Source organism: Grus americana, chromosome 2 (genome assembly GCF_028858705.1).
Source record: "Grus americana isolate bGruAme1 chromosome 2, bGruAme1.mat, whole genome shotgun sequence".
Classification (NCBI taxonomy): domain Eukaryota; kingdom Metazoa; phylum Chordata; class Aves; order Gruiformes; family Gruidae; genus Grus; species Grus americana.
Window position 1 is genome coordinate 89210274 of NC_072853.1, and position 7976 is coordinate 89218249.

Sequence of the window (7976 nt, forward strand, 5' to 3'; positions counted from 1 at the left end):
GTTGTAAAGAACGATGAAGAAAAAAGTGATTCCTTCATGTTTCTATCCCTTCTTCCAGTCCTCTAAGAAATGTGTTGATGACGTCAGTGCCATCAAATAAAATCATCGGATAACAAAACTAAAAATCTGGAGTTCTGTGATGATGGGTTCTTCCTGCATGTTTCAAATTCTGCCAGAGCTACCTTTAACAGCGAGCTTCACATTTCTTGTTGTGCTTTGAGACTGAAGTCCCATTTTGTAAGGGAAGGCCATACACAAGAACGACAAAGAGTGAAAATAGTGTCACATATTTTGCTCTGTTTTTACTGGAGGCCACAAATATACTTATTGGTTAATTTGTTTATTTTATCCAAGTAATTTTAAACACTTTAAAGTATGAGTATTATTTTCTACTGTTATTCTGTTATTATCATGTATTTATGTGTACCTAATATATGTACAATGTATCTTTTTAATTCAGGTTTTGTATTATGGTATAACTGAATGGGAACCTGACCATTATATGTTGTCTTGCTAATAGTACATAGTTATTTTGTTTACATCAAAGATTGATGTAAGTCCTGATCTAGTCAAAGACAGGAAGATTACATATTGTGTTGCAATTTTCAGTCTTATCTGTTTTTATGTCTGGCTGCTGTATTGAGGGAAGGACTTTGAGGAAGATCTAAACTTTACTCTGTTCAGTCCCTCTCCTTCCACAGTCATCCAAGTATTCTTTCTGTTTCCTCACCCTTTTGTTACTTTTGGTAATAAAATCAGTACTGCAACTATTCATGTGAGCAAAGGTGTATAGGCTGACATGTTTGCTGGAGTAGACAACTGTTTAGAAACCAACTGTCATCTGAAATAGTTTAAGTAAATAAAAGAAAATCTTAATTTTCTTGAGCAATAAGTGAGGTTTTCCTCTCTCTTGTAAAAGCTAGTCTTACAGTAGAATAAAGCTGATGTACATAACGCAAATGTTTTGAAAATCAGAAGAACGGATGCTGGTTTACAGTGCTTTCTGGATTTAAAATTGTAACAAGCTTCAAAGGTTCTTAACTGACATTTCAATCCTTTCAAGAATGGCTTTTCAGTTCTGTAGCAACTTCCATAATAGAATCATCAATTCTTTTTCAATAGCTTGGATGTTACTCAGTCATAGACTTGAGCTTTGCAAGGAAGTGAGGATTTGGCGTCCGCTTCTTTTTGTATACCTTAAATAAGCTCATACCTCAGAGGTGGATAACCACACACACTCCCAGTTAGGGGGCCAGGGTGACAGTGGGGATAATGCCAAAAGTGTTGTTATAGTTACATCTTCATCTCTTACATACCATTCATGATGTTCCTGAGATATAAGCACTGACATTTTTTTGCAGACTGTCCTGTAAAAATCGTGAGCCATGAAATGAAGTGCTTACAGAGACCATAAACTCTTTCAATAAATTGGCAGAGTTTATAAACTTCATAAACTCACCAAATCAGCCTATATTCTAATTTATATAGATGCTTCATATGTAAATTGTAATATCTGTTGTCATAAATGGGCTTTCAAAGTATTTAAACTCTCTGCCTCCTTAGAGAAATCAGTGAGCATAATCATAGATCTGGCTGTTTACAGAGCTTACAGCAACAGGAAGCAGTGCATGTAGGCTTTGTAAGCTTGCTATTTTTAATGTAATCAACATATAAAAGATGAGTGAACAGGAGCTTTTCAGGATCTGTAATCCATATAGGGATACCTTGATACTTACTGACAACATAGCTGCTATTTCTTTTCTATATGTATATGTCTAAATCTGTGAAAGGACTTGGGTGTCTGAGCTGAATTTTAGATGCCTTCTTGCCTTTATTTAAGTCCAGAACTTGGACATTCAAAATTTTGCCAACTACTGAAAACCCATGAGCATTCTTACATCTGTATTCATTTTTATAATTAAAGTTTTCTTTCTCTGCAGCTCTAGAAACATCTTAGTCCTGATGCTGTCAAGCAGCTTGGCTCCAATTTCATGCACAAACCCCAGATTGTGGGGGAAATATATTTTTCCACTTACTCTCCAGCCCCTTGTGGCTTTCTCTAGAAAGGAAGAAACTAACTCTCTGCAGAAAGACAGACCCTAGGCTTCTACCTGCAAGGTAGTAAGTTCAGGGCTGAGACTTTTATGTGGCAGAAGTGTCTATAGGTACTACAAAATATGGGTACCAAGCCTGGGAGAGGGATGTCACTTAAGATCTGCTCTCTTTCCCAAGCATTTCCTATAGCTAGACTGCGTTACACGTGGCCAACTATCAAAGCTGACGCTCTTCCAAGTGACTTCTTCAAAACCCCAAGTCTTACCTGGGAGTTTCACTTTGGTCCTCAATGCCTTACAGTCAGATATCGCAGATTGCCGTGACAGTAGGTTTATACTAAAGCTCTAGCCCTCTTTCTTTGTGGGACTAAGTTTCAAATTCTAATTGCAGAGTTCACCAGTTGAGAATTGGGTGGTTAAAAGAAAATTTAACCAAGATTTTTGGGACAGGATTAAATCAGTGGGGAATGTAGTAACAGCTATAGCCAGAAATGTAATCTACTTCCAGTGATCTGCTGGCAAAGGAGGTTTTTAGAGACTGTTCTGCACTGGGTGGTGAGGCGCAGTGTGAGAGGGAGGGATGGACCAACAACAAATAGCTTAATAAAATAACATTTTTAATAAGATAGAAATAAAGGAAGACTATATATAAAGGAATAAATCTTATTTCCCTTCAGGTGCTGGGCACCCCATGTTCATACACCATCAGACAGTCCATGGATGGATTTCCCACGGCAGGCTGTCCAAGGAGAGAGGTTCCTCCTTTGTGATCCTTTGAGATCTTCTATATAATTTGCTTACAAGAAACGAACTCTGTTCATAAAGGAAGTTCTCATGAGGACTTATTGCTGCACCTCTAGATAAAGGTGAGGCCATGCAGGTGATGGTAATTGCTGGTACCAAGTGGGAGCTGCCTGCCAGCTCCTCTGTTATGATGAGTTGGCTGAGTTTGTCCTGCAGCCAAGAGGTTTGTGCAGCAGAGCCCAGCCTGAGAGCCACGCGGAACGTACAGCGTGGCGCAGGTCTGCCCGTACGCAGGTTAACTGTGACGTGGGCCACCGGCTCCTTGAGTTACGATGGTCTCCCAGTCAGAATCACTACATTGCACCCCTTGATCCACATAGACTTTACTGTTCCTGAAGATATTGCAAATTACAGATTATATTAGTAAACTGTAGAGTTTCCTGACAGGCCGGGATGTTCTCTCTCTCGTAACACCCACCAGCGCGGCACAGGCCGGCACAGGGCACGCCAGCAGGTTCCTTATGGTGGCTGCTCATGCGAACCCACGGGCTGCTTGAGCCCTAAGTACGAGGAACAATACAGAACACATGGTCTGTTCAAGGTCACTAACTCCTCAACACAATGTCTTCTACAAGGCTTCTAATACAGAGAGCAAGGAAAATATCACGAGTGACAAGCTAACCTCAAAAAAAATTTTTTTTTTTCTTTCCATTGTTATTAAGATAATTGTCAATCTAGCAAGCACCTGCAAGTTCACTGATAGGTAGACAAAAATACATAGGTTCACGTTTTTATAAGACAGCTAACTTAGCATCATAAAAGAATGAGAACTCAGTCCATGTCATCTTTCACTCTTCAGTGAACTAATCTGCCTTAATATTTCTATTTTTATTTTCTTCCTCAAATCCATGAAATTATCTAATTGGGAGTTAGGTGTAACCTTTATTGATCTTTTTATTTCTTTTGCATTGCTAGTATGGCACATCAGATGAGATATTAAAAGTGTCAAATTTCAAGGGCAATTTTATGATGCTTAATAGTCTTTCCGGCGGTTAACCACAGCACCCTTTCATTAACAAACAAGCAATCATCGTTTTCTTTTTTTTTTCTCTTCAGTCATTAAGATGGTAAATGAAATAAATAGCTTGTTAATGCTGGATTGTGGGAGCTTCTTGAGACCTAGTGTGCTGAAAAGAACAGATTAATGCTCTTACACTGTCTTTGTATGTAGCTCACAAATGATACACTTGAATCAGATTTACTGCAAAGCAGTGCAGATTCATGTAAAATAAGCCATAGAGATAAGAGACAAGCACTAAAAATAAAAATACATTTGTAAAAAGGCTTTGTATAGCCTGTAAAAAGGCAAGAGAATTTGCATTACCCCATAGTTCCAGCTTTTAAAAAAAGATAACTCCACGCTCAGCCCATCAGTCAAAATCATTGAAAAGGCAAGAACCATTTATCTTGGAAATGTATTTGACAATAAAAATCCTAGAGTTGTAATTACAATTGGCAGATTCAAGTCTGCTATTGGTGGCAGCAGTCTTACTAAGGGAAAAAAGATACATAATTTTTGTAATGTTCTATTGTGCATCAGGCTGTGTTAATCTTGGACATGGTATGCTTCACTGGAGATGGAAGGGAACTGCATAAAAATTGCTGTTGTAATTTGCTAAAATAATCAAATTCATGATTTATTTTTTTTTAAGGGGAATAAAAAGAACCCGGAAACAAAAGGAATGGGAAAAGGGTATTATTGATTTGCATTATGGAAACCACTTCAAGCAGACACTGGAAATCTTTCAAGGGTTGTTTGCTGGCTTGTATTTTCCTTTCCCAAAGTAGACACTAAGCATGCTGCTTGAAATTCTCTGGGGGCCGGAGATGTAACCCCTCAAAAAGGCAAGATGTTACTGCTAAGGGTTTTTCTTTTTTTCTTCTGTGGATCCTTTGTCTTTGCTCCTACATCTCTCGGCCTGAACTCAGCAGGACCCTGACCTCCTCCGCATGCTGCATGTCTCTCTACCCTGCTCCGAAGGTGTTCTGTACTCAAAATTGCTAGTTCAGATTGGGAACTTTTTAACTAAGACTCTGCTCATGTGACGCTGTCATAATGCATTATAAAACACTGGCACTGGAAGAGTTTAGTCTGTGTGTTTGAGGCAGCATAAACAGAGAATGAAATTCATAAGGGAATTAAATCCTTTGCTCAGGACTGTGTAACATATCAAGGGGACCCTGGAGAGGGCCAAATATCTCCAGTTCTGGTCCAGCCCAGTGCTTCACCAGCTGCAAATGGGCTTCTCCAACTCTATTCACAAACTGAAGTAAGTGTCTAGCCCTGGAGGGGATGTGAACACTCCTTATGTGTCTGGTCTTGTACATGGCTTGGGCAGCTCTGCCTCAGATCTGAAATCAGGCGATGGTAGCAACTTTGTTGAGATATCTACAGTTTCTCTCCCCTGTGTGCTCTCTGTTTCCATGTTTTTACTTGAAGACTCGCTTTGGCAATAAACTTCGAATCAGAGGTCGGAGTAGTTATAATTTCAGAATGTTTAACTTGATTAGTGTGAACAAAATCTCTTTAATTCTTCTTGAAATAAAAAAATACTGAAAATTATCCTTCCTTTAGGAGCTTATAATGACTGACTCCTAATTTGATATGACCTGATTTTAATCATGGTAGTAGAGGGTAACATGGGTTCTTTTTTTTTTTTTTTTAATTCAACTGAAAATTAAAAAACAAATGTAGTGTTTCACTAAAGAAGATGCTTTGAGCTTGATGTTTCTTGGGTTTTTTATTGTCTGTGTTGCAAGTCTTTTCTTTGGCTGCTTGATGTCCTTACAGGTTGCGTGTCTGTATGAATTCCTGTAGCTGTTTTCCTTTTCTCCAGCCTTTTGACTGCTTTTTCCAGAAGTATCACATGCCTGGTCAAGCTGTGCACATTTGCCAAGTTCACAAGTCACATCGCCATTTGGGGTAATATTACAGAAGATTGTGTGCTGTCTCTTGAGGGCTTTTTGGAAAGACAAGAAAATCCACTTTCATGCTGTTGAGGGCCTTTATTCATAATTTAGTTGTTGTCTTTATGCACCATTTTGGCACTAAACTAACCAGAAAAAATAAATTCTTATGTTTTTTTAGTCTTGATTCTTATTGAGGGGGGACATACTTGTCACTCTCTTGGTGAAAATATCTTTCTCTACTGCTTTCCTCCTTCATCATCTCTCTTCCTGTTCTAATCTTTTAAATTATATTTTTCCCAAAGGGAAAGAAAAGAGGGTTGCATCTGAGCTCAGTCAATTCCCTTCCTCCCACTCCGGTCTCAATTTCAGCCTGTGTACATCACAAAGTGCATTAGCCCTGTTGCTTTTATTAACTCATGTTTCAGTAGCTCTTGAATCTCACTCTAAGTCAGCTCTGATCATATCTAAGGCTTGTGGTTTGTTTGTCGCCTTTTGGGTTTTTTTTGTTGTGGTGGGTTTTTTTTATCCCTCCTCAGCTGTTTTTGCCTGGTTTCCTATTCATTAGAAAACTATTTGAGACTCTCAAGCTCATGATGAAAAGTGAGCTGTGTAGGCAAACATCATTAATCTTGTGACCTTTAGGGCTTTATTCATTGCAGTTTGAAATGCTGGCAAACATTCTTCTGCACACTATAATAAATAATTATTAGTTATAGATCTTGAAATTCAGCGATGAAACAGCCTACTGATTTCAGAATGTGCGTGGTTATGGATATTTTCTGGGTTGTGGTTAAGCCGCCTTTACATAAGGGAATGCTGGAGGGGAAACATCCCCCCTCCCCACCTCAAATAAAGTGGGAACAATCTAGAAAGGATGTGATCATCTCAATTTGGAAAATATAGCTTAGAGTGATGATGGGAAGATGAGTGCTGGTCTAGTCTAGAGGGATGCATGTAAATGGCCTTCATGTGGCATGAAAAATGGTGTGTAATTTTAAGTCATTCAAGGACTTCAATTCAGAAGTTTTCAGGTTACCTAAGGTTCAACGTTTGTGCTGCGCTGATCTTCAGAAGGAAACGCTCAACAGTGTGACACAGAACATGTCCAGAAAATGCCAGTGTTCAGTCATCATGTAGTCACACCCACAATATGCCCTTGGAGAGACTTTAAGAACTTCTTACTAAGGAAGCATGTACCTCAATTTTGTGTTATTTTGAAAGATATCATTAAATAACATAGGGAATTTTAGTTCCTAAATTCTTGAAAATATTCAAAAGTACAAGAAATCAGAGTAGATGTTCTAGTCTTCAGGGAAAATTAGGGATGAAAGCTGAGTCTCATTTTTTTTTCAATGCCTTTATCGCTTCCGGTTATAAAGTATCTATCTTCTAAGGCTCTTGTGGCAGATAGCTTGTGGTTTTAATAGGCTTGAAGGTGTACCCATTGTAAAGCTATGTTTGAGATATTATTGGGAACATAATTATTGTTAAACTGGAAAGTTAATTTTTTTGTTTGTACCAAATGCTAGAAAGTCAAAGAATTATGGGTCTTCAGCCCTTTTCAATTCCTTCTTTACTTTTGTCTGTGTAGTGGGACAGTTTCTTCCCTTTATTTTTTTTTTTCTCTCTTTTGTGCACTGTATGCTCTTCTCAGCGCTACATTTAAAGTAAATAAGCCTAGTTCTTTACAGCACAGTCAGTAGGTTGGTTCTGGTTGAACTGAACAATGCTGGCAAAAACCTGTATTTTTATGAGTGTGATGAATTCCATGAATGTCAACTTCTTTGGGATTAAATTCTACCTTTTCAGTTCAACCCATTTTCTAGATCAGTTTAAAAAAAATATTCAGACCCAAAGCTTAAGCAAATATAAAAATATGCAAATAGCTATTTATTTATTTATCAATCACAGCTATAACATGATATATATGTTTACTAGGGACTTTTTCCCTGTCATCCAGTAAAGTGTTAAATACCTTTATTTAATGTTTCATTAAAATCTCAATAGATGTTATTACTACTTGGTAAGTTAAATATAATAGCCAAGATTGGTAGCTAGGCCTGTTTTCTGTGAGTCATTCCAATCTTATTGCATAAATAATAGCTAAATTAGTAATCTGCTTGTTCAGCATAAAGTCCTCCATTGCCCTACAAAAAAAATTCAAACTTAGAAAAAAAAAAAAAAATTAAAAAAAATTGTCCAGCACTG